The sequence below is a fragment of the Heterodontus francisci genome, unplaced genomic scaffold (genome assembly GCF_036365525.1).
Source record: "Heterodontus francisci isolate sHetFra1 unplaced genomic scaffold, sHetFra1.hap1 HAP1_SCAFFOLD_43, whole genome shotgun sequence".
Lineage (NCBI taxonomy): Eukaryota > Metazoa > Chordata > Chondrichthyes > Heterodontiformes > Heterodontidae > Heterodontus > Heterodontus francisci.
This window is the reverse complement of record NW_027141852.1, coordinates 5,167,040-5,184,672: the sequence shown is the minus strand read 5'-3', so window position 1 is coordinate 5,184,672 and position 17,633 is coordinate 5,167,040. Positions and strand designations below refer to the sequence as shown.

At 50.0% G+C, this 17,633-nt stretch overlaps 2 non-coding genes across 2 annotated transcripts; both read left to right on the top strand.

Moving 5' to 3' along the window:
• Nucleotides 1-8,547: 8,547 nt before the first annotated feature.
• trnal-uaa (transfer RNA leucine (anticodon UAA)) lies at nt 8,548-8,630 on the top strand. The gene has a single exon. It is a non-coding gene; the product is annotated as a tRNA-Leu (tRNA).
• Nucleotides 8,631-12,489: 3,859 nt separating this feature from the next.
• trnal-uag (transfer RNA leucine (anticodon UAG)) lies at nt 12,490-12,572 on the top strand. The gene has a single exon. It is a non-coding gene; the product is annotated as a tRNA-Leu (tRNA).
• The last annotated feature ends 5,061 nt before the right edge of the window (nt 12,573-17,633 follow it).

The following is a 17,633-nucleotide window of genomic DNA, read 5'->3' as shown; positions in this document are numbered from 1 at the left end:
GGCAGCAAGGGTGGAGGGGGAAAGGGCATCGGGAAACACTGTCAGGAGTGGGGGCCAATGTGCCAGCTCTGCAGAGGGAACAACACCAGGGTGCCATTGGGGCAGTGCCACTTCATTGAGGATGACAAATGAGGTAAATGTGGCTGGGTGTTGTTTACTGTGAAGGCCTTGCACTCAGGGAGGGGCAACCTGTCATGGGCCTCATTCGTGGCTCCCATTGAGGAGGAGGAGGAGGAGTAGAGAGGAAGGGAGGGAGGCGCAGGCACCAGCAGGGGCACCACAGCAGCTTGGGGGCCCACAGGAAGGCCAGCCTCGAACAGGAGGCTGGAGAAGGAGGCAGAGGAACACGTCAGCCGAGGTTCAACAACCTGCAGATGTCCGAGTGACAGTGTCTCCGCAGACTGCACCTCTCCACGGAGGTCGTCACTGATCTCACTGCCATGATGCAGCTGTGCCCCATGCGACTTGGTGGGCACCTGATGCCAGTGTCACTGAAGGTCACCGTGCCACTGAACTTCTTCACCACCAGATCATTGCGGGGATCCACTGGAGATATGTGTGGAATCTCACAGTCTGTAGTGAATCAGTGCATCAACGAGGTCACCAATGTCCTGTTCAGGAGGGCCGGTGACTATGTGCACATTGATCCAAACAGTCAAGCTGAGAGAGCTATAGGATTTGGGGCCATCGCTGGATTCCACCAGGTGTAGGGTGTCATTACTGCACCCATGTGACCATCAAGGCTCCTGCAGACCAGCCAGCAGCCTTCAACAGGAAGGGCTTCCACTTACTCAGTGTGCAATTGGTCTGCGACCACTGCAAATGGATCCCATAGGTGTGTGCACAAATCCCGGGAAGCAGCCACAACGCCTGCATACCAAGGCACTCCCAGGTGCCAGAACCTTTGCGCGGCCCCATCCACTTTCAGAGATGGATCCTTGGAGACAAGGGCTACCCACTGAGGACATGACTACTGACGTCTGTGAGGAACCCACGCACGGATGCAGAGGAGAGGTACAACACCTGCTGCGGGTCAACCCGAGCGACCATCAAGGAGGCCATTGGTCCCCTGAAGATGAGATTCAGGTGCATAGATCGATCCAGTGGAGCCCTTCAGTATGTCCCGGCGAGGGTCTCACATATCGTGGTGGTTTGCTATGCACAGCACAATCTGGCATTACAGAGGGGTGAGGTGTTGACTAGTGAGGATATCGTGCAGTGTGATGTCTCCTCTGATGATGAGGATGTGGAGGAGGATGCTGCCCATGCAGTGCCAGATGAAGAACCTCAGGCACAGCAGGAAAGGGGCCCACAAGGGAGACATGAGACACCCTTATACATTCAAGTTTCCTTTGAGCCTTACCACCTTCTGGAACCACAGCAATAAAGTCTTAGCTTTAAACAGCCCTGTTGTCGCCTCCTTCCTTCTGTACTGCAGCGTCCAGGTACACATCGCACAGTGACAAGGCCGAAGCTTTGTGAACTCAGGGCTTGGTCCCTCACTTCCAGCCCCTTGGGAGGAACGGTTTAAATGAAGTCCCAAAGGGCATCAACAATAGGAAGGAGACATAGTGAGAGAACATCATTTCTTTCTTCCGTGTGACAACAAACGCAACCCTATCCATCTGGAATGTACATTCACCGTGAACCCCTCAGTGAATCTAGGTGCTCTTCTGAAATCTTTTCCGCGTGCTCCTACGTGGTGCTCCCCCTGCTCTGTCAGCTGAGGTGGAGACAGGCTGCTGACCTTGCTGCCCCATGGCTTGGGATGACATTGGTGGCCGTCCTCTTGCTGCCTGAGGCCTGGAGGGCCCCGGCACACTGAGGGCCTCCTGCACAGGTACAGGGACCCCCCTCTGTCATTGAGGGTGATGGAGGCAGGCACTGGCATCACTTGTGTCACTGGCAGAGGGGCTTTGGAGCTACTGTCCACACCAGGAGCACCCTGAGAGGAGACCCCAGATGTAGCAGCCAGCTGCTCCTCCCCCTTATAAGACACACTTGTAACTCGCTGCTGACCTGAGAGGGACGTGGACCTGGTGAAGAGTTCAGGTGCCTCGTTCCCCCCTCTCGCCTTGTTACCGCTGGATGGAGCTCATGGACAAAGCGATGGAGTGCAGGTCTGCACAGATCTCCGGCAGCCACTGATTGGTCGGCTGGATCTGGCTCTCCATCAGAGTCACCAATCTCTCAAGGAAGGAAGCCAGACACACCCCCATCAGAGACAGTACATCATGCAAGGCCTGGATGGACTCCTCCATCATCCGAACTTGGGTACACATAACCTCCGGCAACTCTGCCAGATGTTGCCTGACCTCTTGCTGCAGCTTCAGCATTTCCCGTGTTGCTGGTGACACCAGAGGCACGTCATCAGCCTGGGACTCAGCATGGGCCTGGCCTCCCACAGACTTCCAACTGCCAGTGGCCTCGGCTGTCACTGCCTCCGTCATCTGCCCGGGCCTGTCTGTGACGTGCTCACCAGCTTGTGTGCCCAAATCTAACAGCGAGTGGATACCCACCGAGTGAGGGTTTCTGTGCTGGTGGAGGGTGCAGGGGAATGATGTGACGGTGCACCCTCTGAGGCTCCCTCCTCCTCCTCAGAGGTGTCTGGCTGTCCCCCAGTCTCTCCAGCTCTTCGCTCTTGTCTTTCATCCTCGCCTGCATGTGAAAACAGGGACATTGAAGGGTTAGGGTCTGCCCATCGTGACATTCCAACCACCCCTACTGTGCAGCTCCATTGATGCAGTGGTGAACAGATGAGCAGTATGGCTCCTTTGCAGCAGATGCAGCCTTGTGCCCCAGGAGATGTTCATTCACTCTCTTAGGTAGGTGTCCCTGTCTCTCCATCAGCTATGGAGCAGCTGCTTTGCTGCCCGGCCTGTTCCATGGCCTCCTCCTCCATCGGGATGAGGACATGGAGATAAGGCATCCACTGCCAGTCTTGACATGCTCTTTCCGATTGTGGGCTGTCTTCTCCTGCAGCCACTATGATCAACAAAGTTAGTCTCCCAGCGGGGACAAACCCAATATCTCTGATGGTGATAGTCCAGCAGTCCATGATGTGGACACACATATTCCTCCTGCATGTGGCCCCTCTCGAGGGACTGTGTGAGTTTATACAATGACTGACGTGCACCTCCCACCGAGATGCAGCCAAGCCTCAGGCAGCATGTCCTGCTGCCATTCCCCAATACACATGACTGGGTGGTCACTCCCTTTCCACCAAACACTCCCTCTCACTCTGGCATGCGCAATGTCCAAAGGGTCCAAAGTGTTTTGAGTTTGCGCCTGAGCAGCCCGGATCCGGTCATTGACCCACTTCTTGCACTGGATCCATGTCTTGGGGGTGACCCCACGGCTGCTGACTTCACCTACTATCTCAAAGCAGCTTTGCTTGGTCAGGTGGACAGGTCTCCACCTCCCATCCCTGGGGAAGAGGATCTTCCACCTATCTGTTGTCACCTGGAGGCGAACCTGCAGGAAGGCATCGCTAAACTATTGGACCATGGTCACTGCAGGCTCGCATTCAGCTCCTTACCTATCAGGCAGCAGAGACAGCAGAACGGGTCCTGGGGCATCAGTGACAGCAGAACGGGTCCTGGGGCATCAGTGACACAGAACGGGTCCTGGGACAGCAGAATGGGTCCTGGGCAGCAGAGGCAGCAGAACAGGTCCTGGGGCAGCAGATGCAGCAGAACAGGTCCTGGGGCAGCGGAGGCAGCAGAACAGGTCCTGGGGCAGCAGATGCAGCAGAACAGGTCCTGGGGTAGCGGAGGCAGCAGAACAGGTCCTGGGGCAGCACATGCAGCAGAACGGGTCCTGGAGCAGCAGAGGCAGCAGAACGGGTCCTGGGGCAGCAGAACGGGCCCTGGGGCAGCAGAGGCAACAGAACGGGTTCTGGGGCAGCAGAGGCAGCAGAACGGGTCCTGGGGCAGCAGAGGCAGCAGACCGGGTCCTGGGGCCGCAGAACGGGTTCTGGAGCAGCAGAGGCAGCAGAACGGGTCCTGGGGCAGCAGAACGGGTCCTGGGGCATCAGAGGCAGCAGAACGGGTCTTGGGGCAGCAGAACGGGTCCTGGGGCAGCAGATGCAGCAGAACGGGTCCTGGAGCAGCAGAGGCAGCAGAATGGGTCTTGGGGCAGCAGAACGGGTCCTGGGACAGCAGAACGGGACCTGGGGTAGCAGAGGCAGCAGAACGGGTTCTGGGACAGCAGATGCAGCAGAACGGGTCCTGGGGCATCAGAGGCAGCAGAATGGGTCTTGGGGCAGCAGAACGGGTCCTGGGACAGCAGAACGGGACATGGGGCAGCAGAGGCAGCAGAACGGGTTCTGGGACAGCAGAGGCTGCAGAACGGGACCTGGGGCAGCAGCGGCAGCAGAACGGGTTCTGGGACAGCAGAGGGCTCTCAGGAAGACACTCCTTTAAACCAGGCAGCAGTGAATACAGGTCTGGCAGTCCTTTCAATATGGTGCCAGCACCTGCCGTTGTGTCAGATGTCGGTGCCATCGGTGCCTCGTTCCCTACCTCTGGTCCTTGTTTACATGGGCCCCACGCCTCCCCTTCATTAATTGGTCAGCTGCTCCGTGATCGGGGTCGGCCGGCCACATTTCACTCGTGTGGTGACGGCACCCACTCACGGTGTCTCTGCCGAGAGCCGCACCGTTAGTTTAAAATTCAGCCCATGGGGTCAAGAGTGGAAAATCTCCCCTCTGATTCTCTCTACTTAAACTGATGGAGACACCAAATTAAAACTGATGAAACCAGGGATTGTATCCTGGTTCTTCAATCTAGTGTTCTCCCAACTGAGCTATTCCATCCTCACTGTGAACTCATCTTCATTGGAGACAAATATAACTCCAGGCGGGATTTCCCCACCCGTTCATTGCTCACTTCAGGGGAATGGGACCCGACCAGATCGCGGAACTCAGATTATGTTAATGTTCTGCTCTTGATATCTTAATATTATCTTGCGTTTGAGCCACTTTTAATCAGGTTCACGGACAAATTCTTCCATCATCCCTTCTCCCACATTCTCTCTCTCTCATTCATTCTTTATTCCTCACAGTCCAGAAAGTGTTAGGAATCAGAGCTCACCTCCAAACCCTTTGCACACAGACCTCTGTCTGTTACCCTGTTTGATCCAAGAGACCAGTCAAAAAATTACACTCTTTATAAACACAGAAAGCTGCCTCAGAGTGGGGGACAGAGATAAATACACTGAAGTCTTTTGAAAAAAGTTCATCTTACGGGTTGTTACTGAGCCCACAGAGCAGGGCGGGCCCAGGCTCCAGCCCCAGCCCCAGCCTGTGCTGTGTTAGCTGATGCCACCTGGTGTGATACTGAGCCACACGGAGCAGGAAAGGGCCTGGTTGTATTCATGGCCTGTGTTGAGTTAACTGATCCCACTCAGTGTGGTAGGAGCCACACAGAACAGAATGGGCCCAGGCTCCTTCCTCAGCCTGAGGGATGATAGTTCTTCTCACACATTGTTGTACAGAGCCCCACACAGAACAGGGAAATGTCAGGCTCCATCCCCGGCCTGTGGTATTTTACTTCAGCGCACCTGGTATGGTACGGAGCCCCCAGAGCAGGAAAGATCCAGCTTCCATCTCCGGCCTGTGCTGAATTAGCTAATCTGACCTGGTTGGCACTGAACCGCAATCAGGGAAGGATGGGCCGAGGCTCCATGGCCTGTGGTGTGTTAGTTATTCTCATTTGGTGAGGTACTGAGCACTATATAGAGCAGGATGGGCCTGTGCTCAGTGAGCTGATCTCACCTTGTGTGGTCCTGAGACCCACACACAGAGCAGGACAGGCCTAGGCCTCATCCCCAGCCTGTGTTCAATTAGCTGATCTCATCCAAAAGATTTTGATAAGGTTCCACACAAGAGGCTTCTCTATAAGATTAAAGTCCCTTGCATCAGTGGTAATATATTGATCTGGATTGGGAACTGACTGGCAGGACGTAGGCAGAAAGTAGTTGCAGATGGATCTGGATCTGTTTGGAGACCAGTTACCAGTGGTGTCCCACAGGGATCGGTGTTGGGACTGTTGCTCTTTACTATTTTTATTAATGATCTGGATGTAGGTGTAGGGGGCACCATCTGTAAATTGACAGATGATTTGAGGATCTGTGCGAGTGTTCAGACTGTAGACGATACTCGACTGTTCCAGGCTGATCTTAATGTGTTGGGAGATTGGGTTCATGACTGGTAAATGATGTTTAATTTGGGTAAGTGCAGTGTTATTCATGTGGACAGGGCGAATGCTCAACATTCATACACCCTTCAGGGAAAAACATTAAAGTAGGTGGAAAAAAGAAAATAATTTTGAGCAGAGATCTGGATGTTCTAGTGCACAGATCTCTAAAGGTACAGCAGCAATGCTGTGAAGTGATAGTTGGAGCAAATAGAGGGTTGGGCTGCATTCAGAGGACAATTGAGTATAAAATGAGGCATATTCTTTCATGGGATGTGAGCGACACTGGCAAGTCCAGAATTTGTTACCCATCCCTAATTGTCCTTGACAAGGTGGCAGTGAGCTCCCTTCTCGAATTGCTGCACTCCATGTGGTGTAGGTACACCCACAGTGCTGTTAGGAAGGGAGATCCAGGATTTTGACCCAGCATCAGTGAATGAACAGCGATATATTTGCAGATCAGATGGTGTGTGACTTGGAGGGGAGCTTGCACATGGTGGTGTTTCCATGCATCTGCAGCCCTTGTCCTTCAAGGTGGTGGAGGTCTTCGGTTTGGAAGGTGCTGTCTGCGGAGCCTTGGTGAGTTGCAGCAGTGCATCTGGTAGATGGTACACACTACTGCCACTGTGCGTCAGTGGTGAAGGGAGTGAATGTTTCAGGTGGTGAATGGGGTGACAATCAAGGTGGCTGCTTTGTCCTGAACAGTGTCGAGTTTCCAGAGTATTGTTGGTGCTGCACTCATCCTGGTTTGTGCCTTGTAGATGGTTGACAAGTTTTGGAGAGTCAAAATTCACAAAATTATTACAGTGGAGAAGGAGGCCATTGGGCTCATTGTGTCTGCATAGAATCATAGAACATAGAAAGTTTACAGCATAGGCAGGCCAAAAAACGAGCCACCCAGCTGAATCCCATTGTCCAGCATTTGGACCGTAGCCCTGCAGGTTCAGGTACTTGAGGTGCACATCCAGACTCCTTTTAAATGAGTTGAGGGTTTCTGCCTCAGCTACCCTTACAGGCAGTGAGTTCCAGACTCCCACAGCCCTCTGGGTGAAAAAACCTTTTCTCATCTCCCCTCTAATTGTTCAACACATCACTTTAAATCTATGCCCCCTAGTCACTGACCTCCCTACTAAGGTAAATAGACCCTTCCCATCCATTCTATCCAGACCCCTCACAATTTTGTACATTTCAATCAAATCTCCCCTCAGCCTCTTCTATTCCAAGGAGAACAACCCCAGTCTATCCAATCTTTCCTCATAGCTGCATTTTTCCAGTCCTGGCAACATCCTCATAAATCTCCTCTGTAACCTCTCTAGTGCAATTACATCCTTTCTGGAATCAGGTGACCAGAACTGCACACAGAACTCAAGTTGTGGCCTAACTTATGATTTATACAGTTCCAGCATAACCTCCCTGCTCTTATATTCTATACATTGGCTAATAAAGGAAAGGATTCCATAAGCCTTCTCAACCAACTTATCAACCTATCCTGCTACTTTCAGGGATTTGTGGACATTCACTTCAAGGTCCCTCACTTCCTCTACACCTCTCAGCATTCACCCATTAATTGTGTCTTCCTTTGCTGTGTTTGACCTCACCAAAGGCATCACCTCACACTTCTCCAAGTTGAATTCCATTTGCCACTTTTCTGCCCACCTGACCAGTCCATTTCTCCAGCTCTCCTAATGAGCATTTCACCATGTGCCTTGAGCTGAGTTACTCATCACAGAATTCCCACTATCTGATTTACTCTTGTAGCCAGAGTATGTATATGAATGGTCCAGTTAAGCTTTTGTCAATGGTAACCCCCAGGATGTTGATGGTGGGGGGATTCAGCGATGGTAATGCTGTTGAACGTCAAAGGGAGATGGTTACATTCTCTCTTGTTGGAGATGGTCATTGCCTGGTACTTATGTGGTGTGAATGTTACTTGCCACTTAGCAGCCCAAGTCTGAATGTTGTCCAGGTCTTGCTGCTTCTGGACATGGACTCCTTCAGTATCTGAGATGTCCCGAATTTGTCCTTTTATGAAACCTTGGTCAGGACTCACTTGGAATATTGTATCCAGTCTTGGTCTCCTCACATGATGGGTGATATTGAGGCTTTGGAAAGGGTACAGAGGAGAGACATTCGACGAATTCACAGTATAAGACATCTTGGTTATCAAGTTAGACTAAAAGAGTTGGGACCCTACACCTTAGAGAAACCTAGACTGAGGGGTGATCCGATTGAGGTTCATAAATAATGAAGGGTCCAATTCAGCATGGGAGAGGAGTCATAACTTTACATTGTGAAAGGTCAGATAGCACCCGTATCACATTAAATTTCATTTTCAGTTGTTGGCTAAGGTACCAGGATGGCCAAGTGGTTAAGGCGTTGGACTTAAAATCCAATAGACATGTGTCTGCGTGGGTTCAAACCCCACTCCTGGGATGTGTGCTTACAAAATGTTAATTTTTCTTTCCCTGACTTTTGCCTTGCACCATCATCTCTTCTGTCATTTAATCACTCTTGCCTTCCAACTGATCACAGCTTCCTATTATTTGATCTGCCCCAGCACCGTTCCTTGGCTCTGCGCTTGCTTATAAACTGGTAAATCTTTAACTTAATCTCCTCTGTCCCCTGACAATGACCTTCTCATCCTTCCTGGATCGTGGTTCCTCACAGGATCCGCTGCCTCTCCGACTCCCCTCCAGGTAACTGAAGGCCCTGAGCCTTGGTCTCTCTTTATACGCTAGCTGGTAGTTGATTCCTTGCAGGTCTGCCACCGCTCAGGAGAAGCTCAAAACCCAGATCAAGCAAAGTATCAAGAGGAATGTGAACAAAGGCTCCCTGGTGCAGAGCAAGGGACAGGGAGCCTCCGCCTCCTTCAAACTCAGCAAGAAGGAAAACCTAGGGAAAAGTGGGAAAGAAGGTGAAGAAACCAGCACACAAGAAATCTTCAGTGAAGAAACCAGCAGACAAAAAATCTTTAGTGAAGAAACCAGCAGACGTGAAAGTGACAACAAAGAAAGTAACAGCCAAGAAAACGAGCAGCAAGGCGGTGGCAACGCCAAATAAGGTGGTGAAGAAAGCAGCGCTTCAGAAAAAGTCTCCTGCGAAGAAGGTCAAAAAAGGCAAGAGTGCGGCGGGCGGAAAGGCGCTGAAGAAAGTGCAGACATGGAAGAGCAAGGTCAAGCCGAAAGCAGCGAAGGCTCAGAAAGCAGGGTCTGGAAAGAAGTGAAAGAGCGCGGGAAACTTGGAAACATCTGAACACAAAGGCTCTTCTCAGAGCCACCCACATCTCTCAGGAAAGAGCTGATCCCCTGATCAAATGATCCCTGTCCCGGCCCCGCCTGCAGATTCCACATGGAAATGATTTGGAGTAAATCCAGGATCCCTGGTGACTCCCCTCCACCCAGCCCTTTCCCCACTCTCTGCAATAAAACAGAGGGATATCCGGCCCTCACTCTAACTGGAGATGTGTTCGGTACAGTCTCAGTTCACAAATTCAGAGGGAGAGTCTGTAAGACAGGAACACTGGCGGAGAAACCCCACCTCACAACTCAAACCCCAACACATGAGTTTCTCCAATTCAGCTGGAGTCGGGTGACAACAGGAGCTGGGATAGGCTGTGATCGGGAATGTGAGGAATGGATTTGTTCAGGGAGGAATGAACCTGGAATCTCCGAAAATAATAGTTCCTTATTTCCCCAGATGACACATTCTGCAGTGAGAGTGAAAAGTCTCTTCACTGCTTCACATTTACTAATTGTTTGGTTCTAGATGAATAATGAGTCAGAGAGTAATGACAGGATCTGAAGCTTCTCTCACACCATTCCTTGAATGACTCAGTGTGAAGTGTCCAATGTGTGAAGCTACTGCCAGGGTTTGTCAATCTGAACAGTTTCAGCTCAGTTACTGGGGGCCTGGAATCCCCGCAGTTTGACTCTGTCTCTGATTGGTCACCCGCTTCTCAATCCAATTCTTAACCAATAGGAGAATCACATATAAGTAAATAGAAGTTCTCATTGGCTTAGATTTTCCAATTGGAAAAAGCCCGGCAATTCCAGAGCAGGAAGGAATTGAAGTGATGGAAAATTTTAATTTTCAGGCAACAATTTTAAAACCTCTCATTTTATGTTCTGTTTTACTGTATTTACCGTCACAAAATCCTGACGCGATTTTAGGAATCGTTTTAATTTGTCAATCTGTTAACTGTAAGCGGCGGGAGGAAGGTCCGGTTCAGCAATTTAAAACGGGACAAATATCAGCTTCCTCTCTGTAAAAGGAACAAATTAGCGACTAACCGCTTCTCACAGGCTTCTCGGGGACTGACAGAAACGAGCAGTTTCTGATCCTTTCTCCTGAAAGAGGCGGATAATGCTGCAGGGAGCAATGAACTGCCCTTCACTTTCTGGCTGCTAATACACCCCTGACTTTAAACAGTTCAAACAGCGACTGATGCTTCTGTCGGAAAATGAGCAGATTCACCAGAATGATCCCGGTCCATCATGGCCAAAGACATCCAGCTGGCCCGCCGCATCCGCGGGGAACGCACCTTAAACCCAGCTTCAGTAACAAGTGTAAAAAGGGCTCTTTTCAGAGCCACCAAATCAGCAAAGGAAAGAGCTGCCATCTCTGTTCATCATCAAACCCATTAGATTGAAGGGGCGGTCACATGGTTTCTGTTTTGTCACATCACTTTCCCGAAAGGCCTGTCGGACTGAGAGCTGGTCTGGAATTTAGAAAGCAGCATTACCGGAGACTCATTGCTGCTCAGCACAATCTCAACCCCGCTCCTGGGATCCGTTAGCTGGCATTTGGGGAAAAGAAATGGATCCCAGTTTTATTTGGAAGGCATTAATGGAGCCGTGTCTGTTCACATGAGGGTTATTTACAAACATTACCCAATGAGTTCACTAATATTTGAATCCATTGGAGATCAGTACACAGGATATGTAAGTTAGCTCGGTCACTCTGACTGAAACCGCCAGTTCCCCGGGGCTGCAGACACTGACACTGCGGGGAGAGAATCACCGACCCTATCCCGCCGCCGGGGGGAACAGACAGCTCTGTGTCCGGAGAATAGGGAGGGCCGGGGGGAAGGCACATATTAAAGCGCTGCAATGGACTCAGCTCCTGTGTGTGAACAACTCTCACTGATACCGTCCTCTGGGAACAGTGCGGTCTAAACAGATCAGGTTAGGAGAGAGACACACAGCCCGAGAATGGCCTCTTCCTTCCTGCATTTACTCTGTTCCGGGAGCAGATTCTCATTGCGAAGCGGCGCTCAGATCACCGGAGAGAAATAAAAACACAATTCAAACTGTCCAAATGAAAAACAGAGAATTAACCCGGACACTTCCATTATTAAATTAATTCATCAGCTCCGAACCAGTTCCCGTTAATGTACCGGGATAATCTCGGGATTTATCAAATCGAAGGCAGCGGGATTTATTAAATTGTTGATTCTGACACCCTGTAGTTCACTTCTTCACTTAACTAGAGGGGGAGATGTGTGAGCAGAGAAACAGAGCGAAATCCAGAGAGGGAACTGAAAACACACCTGGACAGATGTGAAACAGGTCAATCCACTGTTCCAATAACTCCATCTCTGATTCCCTCCTGACAGTAACCAGCCCTTTCACAGAGACTGTGGGTGGCTCTGAAAAGAGCCTTTGGTTTATTAGATGACATTTTGGCCGCTTTACTTTTTCTGGGAGCTCTGAGCGCTGGTTTTCTTGGGCAGCAGCACGGCCTGGATATTAGGCAGCACCCCGCCCTGAGCGATGGTCTCCCCTCCCAGCAGCTTGTTGAGCTCCTCGTCGTTGCGGACGGCCAGCTGCAGGTGTCTGGAGATGATGCGGTTCTTAAGAAGGGTCACTGACCCGAAACGTTAACTCTGCTTCTCTTTCTACAGATGCTGCCGGACCTGCTGAGTGAATCCAGCATTTCTTGTTTTTGTTTCAGATTTCCAGCATCTGCAGTATTTTGCTTTTATTTTAAGCGGTTCTTCTTGTTGTCCCGGGCCGCGTTGCCGGCCAGCTCGAGGATTTCAGCGATCAGATACTCGAGCACAGCAGCCAGAAAGACCGGGGCTCCGGCACCCACACGCTCAGCATAGTTACCCTTTCTCAGGAGCCTGTGAACACGGCCCACCGGGAACTGCAGTCTAGCCCGGGAGGAGCGAGACTTGGCCTTGGCCCGAGCTTTCCCGCCGGTCTTTCCTCTTCCAGACATTTCCACAATCTCACAAATACTTTCACAAAGAATGAATAATTTCCTTAGCATTGATAGTATATCGCCGGCAGTCAGGATGGCCGAGCGGTCCAAGGCGCTGCGTTTAGGTTGCAGTCTCCATTGGAGGCGTGGGTTCGAATCCCACTTCTGACAAGTTGCGTTTTGACTGCACTTGAGGCGTTTGGGAGCAGCGGTGAAGAGCAAAGAGAAAGCAGGAAAGAACATGGACAAACAAAGTAACAATGGACCCAAAGATGTTGCAACAAAACATGAGAGTCAGAGGCAACTGAGCAAACAGCAGGGCACATAAAAGATCAAAAATGTAACCTTTGTATCGGGGTGGAAGATGTTGCCAATATCCCGAATGAATACTTTACTGTTTTCCCGAATGAGAGGGTGATGCAGATATTGTTATTAAGGAGGAGGAGTGTGAAGTATTGGACGTGATAACTTAAGGAGAGAGGAAGTCTGAATGGGATGAGCATCGTTGAATGTGGATAAATCATCAGGACCAGTTGAAATGTACCCCAGGCTGTTGAAAGAAGCCAGGGAAGAAATAGTGGAAGGTCTGACCATCATTTTCCAATCCCTCACTGGATACAGGTGTGGTGCCAGAGGATTGGAGGTCTTGTAACGTTGCAATAAAAGCAAAATACGAGGCAGATCAAGCATGGCTGATCCTTTCGAGTAGAGAAACAGGGCTGAATTCCCTGAACCAGTGCTACAGCTTTCAGAATAGAAGGAGCCTATACACACCTGATGGGTTCCACTTAAACAAAAGAGCTGGAGGTGTTGACGGTCAGAACAGATAAAATGTGGAGGAGTGTTTGAAGCAGATGCTGTGTGGTTACTGCAGTTGTACTATGGAGTTATTTCAAGGAGGTGATTCTGAATGTAATGGATCAACGTGGACCCATCCAAGGCAAAGGTTCTAAGCTTCCCTGTGGTCCAGCCTGGTTGAATGGAACTGAAGCAAACAAATCATCCAGAAGTGGAAAAGAAATATAAGGCCATGAAAGCACAGAATTCAGATGGATGCAATACCAGATGGTATGGCAAGAGTGTAAAACAGCAACAGACTGGTGAATAAAACTTTCCCATTGAATGAGACAAGAGAAAAGAAGGGTAATAATAGTGTCAGGTGAGTTGTGACACGATTCACATTCCACCTTGATCTGAATAGGACTGTTGAAGGGAGTGATTGAGAAGAATAGAGGAGAAATGAAAAGAAAGGAGAAATAAACAAAAGGTCTTTTGATTTCAGAATGCTTGTTTTTGGAAATGACAGACTATAAAGTGTGTGTGTCAGAAGATATAGAGCGAAGTTGGGTATGACAAGATCACAGGAAAGTTGTGCCCTGAGACAAGGTGTGTGTTGACAGGAAAGCTGCTTTCTTTTGCACAATATGTATTTTATTCATATAATTTGTGCAATTACATTGCAAAGCAGTTCAAATTTAATATTACATAAGGTACAATACAGATCATTTTCCTTCAATAATGTACATGATGTATCTCACTATCCCTGCCTGCACAGGTTATATTTACAGTATTTACATTACAAATCAAACATTCTCTGGTGCAAACAGTCCGGGGGGTTTTTCACGGGTTCCAGCCCCTCACTGTACTATGGCCTACTGGGGCCTCAGACTGCAGCCTTTCCCCATTGAGTCTCCATGGTGGCTTCCCCAAGCTTTAATGCCGTCCCACAGCACATAGTCTTGGACGTTGCAATGTGCCAGTCTGCAACACTCGGTCATGGACAGCTCTTTGCACTGGAATACCTGTCCCACGGCCGGGCTCGTTCTCAATAGAGATCATTTCAAATGAACATTTCCTAAATCCGTGCTTTCTCTCTCGCAATAAAGAGAACAGGATGTCTGGCAGATTCAGTGTGAGACAATAACACTGCCGGGTAAAGGCCGCTTTCCAACTCCAATCTTAACACAGGAGATTCCCCAAACAGCTGCAGTAAGGTGCTGTGAACTGCTGGAAGCGGATGTGTGAGGAAATGGTGATGTTACTGAGGAGGTTTCTTAGTATAGAATGGACTGTGTTTAGGTGGGAATATTACTGAGTGTTAATTGCATCGGGACCATATTTAAAAGCTCAGGCTTTCTGGAAAGCCTTAACTATGAAGGCCGAGTCTGGAAGGGTTTGTGTGGAGAGCTGGGTTTCGGTTCTACTGTTAATAAAGGGTTTGAAATTGGCAGCCCGGAGGAAACTGGAGGTGGAGCTGAAAGATGAGGGGCCGTTCTCTCTCTGTCTGTCACTCTGGGTGTCTCCTCCATCTAGCTCTCTGTTTAATCTTCACTCTTGTCTCCTCCCCTCCCTGCTCTCACTCTGCCTTTCTCAGCCAGGTCCAGGTGGCCTGTATAAAAAGGAGCCTGACAGAATCCGTCTCTTTTATTGTGCACTGATTTGAGGAAAGAATCAACATGTCTGCCAGTAAACAAGAGTATGCTCCAGGCTGGCAGCATGTTAGAATCCATGAGGAAAGGCATCATCACCCTCATCGACAAGCAGAAGGGGGAGAGGACAGAAATCAGAGATTGGTGGCCCAATTTCTGCTTCATGCTGACTACAAGATTCTGTCAAAAGACATAGCCAGTCGATTCAAGTCTCCTCTGGAGTTGGTGATTCACCCTGATCAGACCTATACTATACCAGGCAGAACAATCTCTGATAGCTTTGTGCTACTCAGGGATATGATCACCTATGTACGGGACAGGAGGGTGGACACCTGCCTCATCAGCCTGGACCAGGAGAAGGCTTTTGACAGGATATCGCACACTTACATGATGGATGTGCATTCCAAAATGGGGTTTGGGGAGGGAATCTGCAATTGGATCAAACTACTCTACACAAACATCAGTAGTGCAGTCTCAATCAATGGGTGGGAATCAGAAAGTTTCCCGATCCAATCTGGAGTCAGACAGGGCTGTCCTCTCTCCCCTGTCTTGTTTGTTTGCAGTATTGAACCCTTTGCTGAGTCTATTAGGAAGAATGCGAGCATCAGAGGGGTGACAATCCCAGGCAGCGGAGGCACTCAGGTTAAAACCTCCCTGTACATGGATGACGTCGCCGTTTTATGCTCGGATCCACTGTCTGTGCGCAGAGTGATGAGCATCTACGACCAGCTCGAACTGGCCTTGGGAGCCAATGTTAAACACGGCAAGAGCGAGGCCATGTTCTTTGGGAACTCGGCTGACCGATCCTTTGTCCCCTTCACCGTTAGGTCAGATTACCTGAAGGTGCTGGGGATATGGTTTGGAAGGGCTGAGACGTGCACCAAAACTTGGAAGTAGCGAGTAGCCAGGGTACAACATAAGCTGAGCATGTGGGAGCAGCGATCTCTCTCCATTATGGGTAAGAACCTGGTCATCAAGGGCGAGGTGCTCACATTGCTGTCCGTGGTGCTGGTCTGGCCCATACCACATTCCTGCGCTGTGGCGATCACCTGAGCCATTTTCCGCTTCATCTGGGGATCCAAAATGATCCGGGTCCGGAGGGACACGATGTTCAAACCTCTGGATAAGCGCGGGAAAAATGTACCCAACGTCGCCTTCATCCTTATGGCTACCTTTGTGTGCGGCTGCATCAAGCTGTGTGTAGATCCCCAGTTTGCAAACTTCAAGTGTCACTACGTGCTGTGGTTCCATCTGTCCCCAGTGTTGCAAAGGATGGGCCTGGTCATATTGCCGCGGAATGCTCCATCCAGTTGGACTGTGCCGTACTGCCTATCCTTCATGGAAAAGTTTCTGTGGAAAAACACCTTTGACCACCAATCCATCAGGCAGTGGTCTGCACGGAATATCCTCAAGGCCCTACGGGAAAAGGAGATGGTGGATCCTGTCGGATGGTCCCCTGAGCAGAAGTGCAAAGTCATTTGGCAGAATGCCTCATCACCAGAACTTTCAAACAAGCACCAAGATGTAGCCTGGCTGATGGTGAGAAGAGCCCTCCCTGTCAGATCCTTCCTGCACACCCGAAGTCTCACCCCATCCACACGCGGCCCTCGAGGTGGCTGTGGTGGAAAAGAGACGTTGCCCACCTCTTTCTGGAATGTGTCTTTGCAAAGCAGGTGTGGAAGAGATGCAGTGGTTTTTGTCGAGGTTCATCCCAAGCAGCTCTGTAGCACAGGAGTCTGTGCTCTATGGGCTGTTCCCAGGGACGCACACCGAGATAAACATCAACTGTTGCTGGAGGACTATCAATTCGTTGAAGGACGCTCTTTGGTCTGCCCGAAACCTGCTGGTCTTCCAGCGCAAAGAGATGTCCACGACCGAATGTTGCAGACTGACACATTCCAAGATCGAGGACTACATGCTGAGGGACGCACTAAAACTTGGGACAGCTGCAGCAAAGGCTCAATGTGGAAATACCACTGTGTAAGGTCCCCTCACCAAGCTGAACTGAGGGGCTGGATCCATGGGAAACCACTCGAACTGTAGCCAGAAAATATTGGTTTGCTGTAAAATGTACATGGCATGACAATGAAATTGAAGGGTTGTGAGGCAACTCACTCCTGCATTGAAGGAAACTGATCTCCTTTGCACTCTTTGTACTGTTTGACTTGGTGCTTTTTGGAACTGTTTTGTAATGTATTTTTTTTTACAGATTTTAATGAATAAAGTATATTTTGGAAATTAATAAAAGAAAGTCTGGCAGAGGTAAAGGAGGGAAAGGACTGGGCAAAGGCGGAGCAAAGCGGCAACGCAAAGTGCTTCGTGATAATATCCAGGGCATCACCAAACCAGCAATCCGCCGCCTGGCTCGCCATGGCGGGGTCAAGCGAATCTCGGGTTTGATCTATGAGGAGACTCGCGGGGTGTTGAAGGTTTTCCTAGAGAATGTGATCAGGGATGTGGTCACCTACACTGAACACGCCAAGCGCAAGACGGTCACTGCCACGGATGTGGTGTACGCTCTGAAACGGCAGGGCCGCACTCTCTGCGGATTCAGCGGCTGAACACTCGACCCTTTCCAGCAAACACAACAAAGGCTCTTCTAAGAGCCACCCACCGCCTCACAGAGAGAGCAGTGACCTGGAAACGGGAGCTGGGATAGGCTGTTTCGCACTGTCTGGAATAAATCTGTGCTGTGTTCGAGATACAAAACTAGAATCCCCAAATTTGACATTTCATTTGTAGCAAGGATGTGCAGTGGATTTGATTTTCTCAACGGGCTGTGTAAACAGTGCCCGAGGCTCCA